This window comes from Balaenoptera physalus (assembly GCF_965194825.1).
Source record: "Balaenoptera physalus genome assembly, chromosome: 7".
In the NCBI taxonomy this organism is placed as follows: domain Eukaryota; kingdom Metazoa; phylum Chordata; class Mammalia; order Artiodactyla; family Balaenopteridae; genus Balaenoptera; species Balaenoptera physalus.
Window position 1 is genome coordinate 89344008 of NC_138886.1, and position 9436 is coordinate 89353443.

A 9436-nucleotide genomic window follows, 5' to 3' on the forward strand; every position below is an offset into this window, starting at 1 on the left:
GAGCCATCTTCCTCCAGTGAGCCTAGGGATTTGAAAAACCCTGAAAGCAAGGCTGCTTGAAGCCTAACCAACTTTGCCTCTTATGTAACCTAGCATCAAACTACTGTTAATAAAAGTTCTCCTCCAAGAACTTAGCCACGGCTAATATCCTTCACTTTCACGATATACACACATTAGGTGAATCCCACCCCGTTTCTTACTGTCCTATTCCCAGAAAAGAGGAAATGCCGTTAGTATCTCCTTCTGGTGTACCGAACAAGAAACAATCACTTTTAACATGAACTAAGAGGTAATGCACTATTTACTGGAGAGATAACAGGACAGGCATGGTATTGTATTTGCAGGTACAAAGAGACCTTCCTATTCCAAGAGAACTTCTTATGGATGCTTGGACAATGAAAAACTCAGATTCTTGATCTGCAATCGCTTTACAAGTTGCCAACTCAGGATTTTTCCTGGTACTTCATTACAGAGGAAAGAGTCTAATCACATGTTCTGTTCAATCATTTGGCCCATCAAGGTGGTATGGGAATACAGTTCCAAAATTTCTACAATTTTAATAGCTCTCAGGAAAAATTAAAAGTGTCAGCATCTACCAGGAGTTTGCCAGGACTCTTTTGAAACCAGATGACAGGTAATTTCCTTGGAAGGGCTTAGCACCTTTAAAATATGACGTGCCACTTTTTTGGTATATACAACAATCTCTTCGTTAACAGGGTTATTTTCAACTGTCTCCCCATTAATTATCTGTAAGTACTTAAAAAAATGAAAAAATAAAAAAGTAAAAATTTCTAACTATTCTTCCCTGTATTTCACAATGGTTCTAAGACATTTTTCAAAGGACTAAACAGCATGCAAGCTGTAAAAAGGAAACAAGGGGCCTGGATAATACATCAACTGAAGAATCAAACTAGATTAATTCAGCATAATGGCGGGTTCTGTTAGATTTGGGCCAGAAATAAAGTAGTAATAAACATATCTAATGTATGTATAGCACTCTAGAGTTTGCAAATACAGCTTGAAGATCATATACCTTACTTGACCTTCATGGCAACCCAAACACTGATTTGACAGACAAAGAAACTGACACTCAATAAGACTAATTTCTCTATGACACAGGGGTAGTGAGTGGTACATTAGAATTAGAATCCTAGTATACTGATAACATACCATACATACGCAGTATGTTAGTAGGAAAAGTATCATTTTTCATTTCTTGGTAAAGAGCATGTATTTTTAAAAGTCAACCATAAGATCTGTGGACATGGTTAAGCAATTTTCCAATTTCACTTACTGGTTTGATTTGCTACACTTAACAGGTTAGTAATGAAAAGTCCTAAATTTGTCCTAGTCTGATACTCTCCTGATTACATTCGAGACCAGACGATTTCAGCAACTCCTGGGAGACAGTACATATCCATCATTAATATCCTCCCACTGTCTCAGCAAGTTTCACATTATGTTGTATCCTGTCTCCCCATACGTGTTCTCTCCTTCTTTCTCCATCCTTTAGCTCAAAACCAAAAAAGAGTCTTCACTTATGATGCAATCTCCCAGTTAAAGGAGTTCCGCTCTCTGAGACATTGTTACGACTTCCAAATAGTGAAACATGTCAAAGCAACCAAAACTACGCCCCATCCCTGACCAGACAGCCCATTGTTTATTAGATGAAAGTGACAGAGCAGATGTCAACATCTTGTCTGAATTTGGGAGCAGCATGTAATCAAGTCATGGGATCTTTTAGAAAAGGTTGAAAGATGCAGAGAAGCTGGCATAGGTGCCCAGGAGTGGAAGCACTGCCTGCCAAACAGAAGGCCAAACGCTTTTATAAAAATAATTTCTCCCAGCTAGAAGGATAAAGTAGAACCTTCCTGGGCTTTGCTTGCATTCAAAATATTACACTTACAAAGAAAGAAAATAATTGAGAAGGAAAATATGTAGAAGCAGCATAATAAAGTAGCTCACACAGATTTAGGTTCAAATCCTGATCTTGCTTTTAGTTGGTGACCTTGTGCATGATAAGTCATTGCTCTTGGTCTCAGTTTTTCTCATCTATGAAATGGGATCATAAAGTCCCTCTAGTGTGGCAATTTTGTGAGGATCAAACAACTTAACGTATACGAAAATACCTAGCATCTTCCTGGGATCCTGCAGTCACTTCATGTTATGAGCTGAATTGTGTCCCTTGTCAAAATTCACATGTTAAAGTCCTAACCCCCAGTATCTCAGAATGTGACTGTATTTGGAGATAGGGCCCTTTAAAGAGGTAATTAGGTTAAAATGAGGTCATTAGAAGTGAGCCCTCATTCAATACGACTGGGGTCCTTATAAGGAGAGGAAATCTGGACACACACACACACACACAGAGGGAAGACAACGTGAAGACACAGGGAGGAGACAGCCCTTCCAAGCCAAGGAGAGAGGTCTGGAGCGCACGCATCCTTCCTTCAGTGCCCACAGGAAAACCAATGTTGCCAACACTTAGGTCTTGAACTTCTAGCCTCCAGGACTGTAAGAAAATTAATTTCCGTTGTTTTAAGCCACCCAGTCTGTGGTACTTTGTTAGAGCAGCAAACAAATACATTCTACAAATGTTAGTTTCCTTATGGTTACACAATTCTTTTTTTTTTTTTTAATCTTTTAAAATGGGCAGTCTTGAACTGCTTTGCAGTTGGACATAAGGTAAATCATCTTGTTCTAAATTTAAAGGACAAGGGATGTTCGGATGTTCATGCACAAGAGAGAAAAAAGGAAGCCTGAGATTCAAATCCACCTTAACTCGGGCACACATCAACCCTTTCTTAGGAAAAGCACTGGTTACCAAGCATCAGCTCATAGTACTTGCGTGAGATTTGGTTTTCTCTCTTCAGCACCAACAAGCAGGGGGCAGTGTGACCACATGGGCAGAGAGTGGCCTCTGTGTGGCCCTTTTCCCTGTTAGTCCCCAAATACAAAAGAAATACGCTGTGGGGGGGGGGGGCAGAGTTTAAATAAAATGGAAAATAGGACATCTAAACCTCTCTGTAAGAGAAGTTTATATTTTACAGCAATACGCCTAGAAAATAAAGCTTTCTACAACATGGAAAACCAAAACCAAAGCAAAGCAAAGCAAACAAAAACCCCCAACCATCATGTAGCCCAGTTCACTGTGAGCTACCTGAGAACCAAAGTTATCTTAATCATTTTTGCAAATCCAATGCCAAGAGCACAGTGCCAAGCATATATTAGATGTCCAATAACTTGGTTTTTTATGAAAAGCATAAAGAAAACATTTTATTAATAAGTTCAAGTGAGAGTCATATTTATCCCCTAAAGACACAAATATGGATATAAAATAGAATTAGCTTTATTAAGGTAAATGAAAACAAGTTAAACAGGGAACTAAAAAAAAGTACTGAAAATTTCAGTCATTAATTGGTAAACAAATTTATTATAACAGATATACACCAAAGAGAGCATCAAGTAAGTTGCTGGGAGAAATCGCCACCATTCTAAGCAAAGCACCAGAAAAGTAATGAATCCATATGCATGCAAGTTTTACTGGGAGGTGGGAAGGAGAGGTGAACAATATGTTTTTTTAAACATTATTAATTCCATATGTCAATACACGGCAGAAAAGGAACATCGATACCCAAAGCTACTCAAACCAAAGTAAAAAATACCTCTGCCACTGAAACAAATGACATATATTGACACATATACTATTTGGACAAAGACTAGAGTACAGTGAGTGAGAGAGGTCTGAGAGTGGTAGGTGGGAACTTGTATATGAGATACAATTTCAGCTGGTTTGTCCAACTTTATACTGGGGGTATGGAGCAAGGGAGGGGGGATTCTGCTTCTGGAAGAAAAGGATAACACCCTAGGGACAGCCTTCTGATTCCTTTGCCTCATTTTTTGCAAAAGTGGCTTCTCACAGTAAAGATGGGAACTAACCTAGTTACTCAACTTAGATTAACTGAGACTTGAAATAAGCATGAAATTGAAATTCCTTGCAAACGGTCAAAGGCAACTCAGCTTTCCATGGCTTGCATGTGAAAGCTTTCTTCTTTTCCCTGTAACCTGCTTTTCACTTTTTATTGCAGGTGCTGAATGCTAAAAGGAAATATCATGGTAGGGAAACCGCAGGCTTTGAAAGAAAGTTGATGGACTGAACATGCATTCCCGTCTCTTGCTTCCCAGTTCACATCAAACCCTGGTGAAGATGTACAACAGATGAACAAAATCCAAAACTGTGCTGAGAATAAAAAGAGGAACCATGGCCGACCAGAGGTTATGACAGATTGTAGGAAGACAGAAAGCTGATGGGATGGCAATGCTTCTAAAGGAAAGTAGAAGCAGCTACAGCTTGAACTCAAACGAGCAGAAGGGTCATGACAGACATTCCTCCTGGTGTGGGGAAGGGGATGAGTTGGGGCAGTTAGCCCTCATCCCACCCTCTGCCTGGGGAACAAAGCTTTCTAAGGTGGTGCTGATGCTACAGAGTGAAGCTCACCTGAAAACCGAAGCTCACCAGTGACCACGCCCCATTTACATTCACAAAGTTCATAGTCTCATTGTTGCTGCTCTCATTTGGGGGCGGGGCCTGCTCAACAGCAGAGGGAATCCACACCAGCTCCTTACTCTAATCACCTGAACTGTCCAGTCATGAATACAGACAGCCCAAGATCACCAGACACTTCAAGAAAAAACAAACAACATAAAAAGAAGGGCCAAGATGTTTAAAAAAAAAACTGAAAAATTGACTCAGCAAGAAACAAAGATAATCCAGGAAACAGAATTAAAAAAAAAAAAAAATCTCTGTTAGTATTCTAATGAGGTCAAAAAGATCTCATCTATTGAAGGAAAAAAATTTAAAAGTAAGCAACTGTAGGAAAAAAAAAGAGCTATCAGAGAACAAGTGTTTTCTTGGAAATAAATATATCATTACCAAAATTAAAGTTTATTAGAAGGAAAGAAGAAGTAAACAAAATCCTTTCCTAAAATACAGAGCAAAAAGCAGGTTTTTTTAAAGGTGAAAGTAGTTAAAGGACATGGAGGCTTAGTTCAAGAGGTCTTATACTGGAGTTCCAAGAGAGGAACAGAGAAAATTAATATGAAGGAAATAATAGAAGAAAAAATTTCAGGGCTTCCCTGGTGGCGCAGTGGTTAAGAATCTGCCTGCCAATGCAGGGGACACGGGTTCGAGCCCTGGTCTGGGAAGATCCCACATGCCACGGAGCAACTAAGCCCGTGAGCCACAACTACTGAGCCTGCGCGTCTGGAGCCTGTGCTCCGCAACGGGAGAGGCCGCGACAGTGAGAGGCCCGTGCACCGCGACGAAGAGTGGCCCCGGCTTGCTGCAACTAGAGAAAGCCCTCACACAGAAACGAAGACCCAACACAGCCAAAAATAAATAAATAAAAAAAAAAAAAAAAAAAAAAAGATCAGCCTTCAGATTAAACAGACATCTGAACATGAAGGTGAATTTTTAAAAATCCTACTGCTAAACATAGTCTTAATATAATTTCTGGAAGTCTAAAATGAAGAGGAAATATAAAAATCTTCCGGATGGTGAAAAAAGTGACAAACGGACATGAATTTTATTGGCATTTGTCTATGTATCAGTAACACTAGACGCCAGAAGAGAATGAAATGGTGCCCTTATAATTCACAAGGAAGTAATTCTGAACCTAGAATTCTATGTCCATTCAAGTTGCAAACAAGCTTGAGGACAAAGAATCAGAAAATTTACCTTCTAACACTCTTCCTTTAAAACTCACATGAGAGGGACTTCCCTGGTGGTCCAGTGGTTAAGAATCTGCCTTCCAGCACAGGGGACACAGGGAACTAAGATCCCACATGCTGCAGGGCAACTAAGCCCCGATGCAGCGAAATAACTCACTAAATAAATATTTTTTTAAAAAATCACATGAGAGGGGCTTCCCTGGTGGCGCAGTGGTTGAGAATCTGCCTGCCAATGCAGGGGACATGGGTTCGAGCCCTGGTCTGGGAAGATCCCACATGCCGCAGAGCAACTGGGCCCATGAGCCACAACTACTGAGCCTGAGCGTCTGGAGCCTCTGCTCCGCAACAAGAGAGGCCCACGCGCCGCGATGAAGAGTGGCCCCCACTTGCCGCAACTGGAGAAAGCCCTCGTACAGAAACGAAGACCCAACACAGCCAAAAATAAAAATAATAAATAAATAATAAATACAAAATTTAAAAACAAAAACATAAAATCTGGAAAAAAGTTGAACACCTATATATCCACTGCAGACTTTACAATTAGTATTAAAAAAAAAAAAATTACATGAGAATCTTCACAGTAATTCAAGGAAAGGGGAGAGATGGGATCCAAGAAACAGTATATCCAACCTAGGATTCTGTGAAAAGAAATCCAAGGATGGCATCTCTACAGCTTGGAAAGTATAAAAATAAAGCAGAAAGCCAGAAGATTCTCCTCCTAAAAAAATATCTCTGCAAGAAGAGCTGATTCATTTCAATAGAAGCTGATTCCATTCAATAGAAGGTATGAGGTAGAAGCTAGAAAATCTTCATGATATAGAAGGTGTACATGTTTCTTTTCTGAACCTATATTCAAAAGAGCTAACTGGAAAAATTCCAAGCCCAAAAAAACTTTACAAGACAATAATGGTCTAAATATGTAGCCAATTAAAATAAGGCATGCCGTTAATCTTATGGGAGTGTAGGAAAGGAAACCCACTTCACCTTGACACTTGGCGATGGCCTCTCCAAGAGTTAAATGACATTAGCTTTCACTCTCAAGTTAGTGATATAAATTCCTCTGAGGTTCTCTTCTCCTGAATTGTTTCTACCAAGAAGAATATTTCCACAATCTTACTTTATAACAGTTCTAAATTTTAGACCTAACCTATAGACAAAGCTTGAAAGACCTGATTCTAGTTCTAAAGCCAACTGAAAATGCGGTAACTCCTGTCCATGTAAAGATAATAATACGGCTGAAAGAAGTCGGGAGGGGGCAGAGAGGGTGATGCTGGGCCTCTCAATTCCTTCTCAGCCTAGTAGAGAATAAAGAGATACCACACACAAAAAATAGCCAAAATACATAAATTTAAGTAATATTACCTGAAGTGAACATTTACTACTAACAAAACTCAGGAGGTGAGAGGTAAGATTTATGTAGGCTAGACTGTTCTTTTTTCATCACTCAGAGTCAAGTGATACTGTCAAAAATTTATAAGTCACTACTTACAAATTTATGGTTTAGAAATTTGAAGGAAACCACCAAAAAAACAGACATGGTTAAAAATTGCTAGTTCCAAGGACTGAGCTGAGAGAGATAGAAGATGTTTACTCTTCACTTAATAGATTCTTGACCATTTCCATTTCTGGAATGTTTTCTCCTTTTAACAATGATAAAAAAATAACAAAATGATGGCAATATTTTAAATAAATCTGTTAAAAATGTAAGGCCAATAAACAAAACCAATTAAGTATAAACTTGGTATCTGCATTTCCCAACTCTGTAAACTGATTTCTTCTGGAACAGGGTGGAGGGTAATAAAAAATGTGGGCTTTGGAGTTGGATAGACTTGAATTTCAGGTTTAGCACGTACTAGTAAAGTGATCATGGGCTTAATTTACCAAACTTTTCCAAGCCTCAATTTCATCAGTCACAAAACAGTGAAAAAATTTAGCTTGAAGCATTGTTATGACAATTTAAAAAAAGATTGTATATTACAATGCATTGATGAGATAATCTATAATAAAACTTGAAATGAGATAAAGGATATATTAAAATATGTGCCAAGCACATATTAAGCACTCAACAAAGTTAGCTGTTATAATCATTAACCCTCAGGTCGCTATCTTTGGGGTATATAGTTGGCAATTCAACAATAAAATCCAAGGTAATAAGAGCATTGTATTGCTAGGCAACTACAATAGAGACAGTTACTAATCGGGTATCTTTTGTGCCTCCTGGGGCAGTGAGTCTCAAATTCAATACGCATAGGAATCACCTGGGGTTCTGGTTATAAGGGCACATTCTGATTCAGTGCATCTGCGATGAGGTCCAAGGACCTGCATCGCTAACGAGCTCTCACGGGATGTCAGCACTGTGTTCCAGGGACCACACTCTGAGTGGCAAGGCCCTAGATGATGGAATGGGCTGGCAAAGGTATCTACAGATGTTCATATTACAAATCTATAAGGCTGAATTTTTTCTTCTTTAAACAAGATAACAATAAATAGATGTATCTTGCTCTTTTATGTTCAGAAACTACGTTAGATGATAAATGCATACAGAGTAGAGGGATCTTCTATAAAAGGTCAGTGTGTCCACGAGCTCTTGTCACTCTGTACTCCCCATGGATCTGCCCTTGGATTGGCTGATGCAGTCACCATGTGAATGGATTGACACTGCTTGACCACCTGTGAGAGGTCACATGCCAGCGATGGAACAATCTCTCGTGCTAATTTATTCTGGACCTCTGCTGCCTCGGAAAATTGCGCGTTAGAGTATTTTCACAAGTGTTATTACGGTAAATCATTTGGGCTGACATTTTAAGTATTTCACGTTTACAACCCCTTTGCAAAGGGATTTAGCAACGTCCAAAAAGTAGATATGCACTTGCCCTTTGAACCATTTCCAGGTTCTCATTTCTAGGACTCTACCCTGAGGCTACCCTTTTGTGGGAGACACAATAATGGTGCCCCAAAGATGTCCATGTCCTAATCCCCATAGCCTGTGAATATGTTAACCCTACTTGGCAGAAGGGACTTCACCGATGTGAGTAAATTAAGGATCTTGAGATAGGGAGATTATCCTGAATTAATTAGGTGGGTTCAATGTCATCCAAGGACCCTTAAAGTAGAAGAGAGAGATCAGAATAATGCAATGTTCTCCATCCACCATTGCTGGCTGTGAAGATGGAGGAAGGGAGACAGGAACAAAGGAATGTAGGTGGTCTCTAGAAGCTAGAGAAGGCAAGGAAGGGCATACCCCCTAGAGCCTCCAGAAGGAACACAGCCCTGCTAACACCTTGCTTCCAGCCCAGTGTGACCGACTGCAGACTTCCGACCTCCAGCGCTATAAGATAATAAATGTGTGTTGCTTTAAGCCATTAGGTTTGCTGTAATTTGTTACAGCAGTAATAGGAGACTAATACACCTTCCACAAATATGAAATAGCATAGGCATAGGACATCACTGTGGTTCTATTTGTAACAGCTAAAGATTGGAAACGACCCAAATATCCATAATTAGAGACTAGTTGAACAAATACAGTGGCATGCTCTGCACCTGTAAACAAGAATGAGGAAGCTCTCTATACCTAATATGAGCTGACCTTTAGGACATATTTTCAAGTAGGAAAAAACAAGATACACAACACTATGGATTTTACCTTTCAAGTAGGAAAGAAAGAGAAATAAAAATATAGATATGTTCCTTTTTCATAAAGAGAAACACT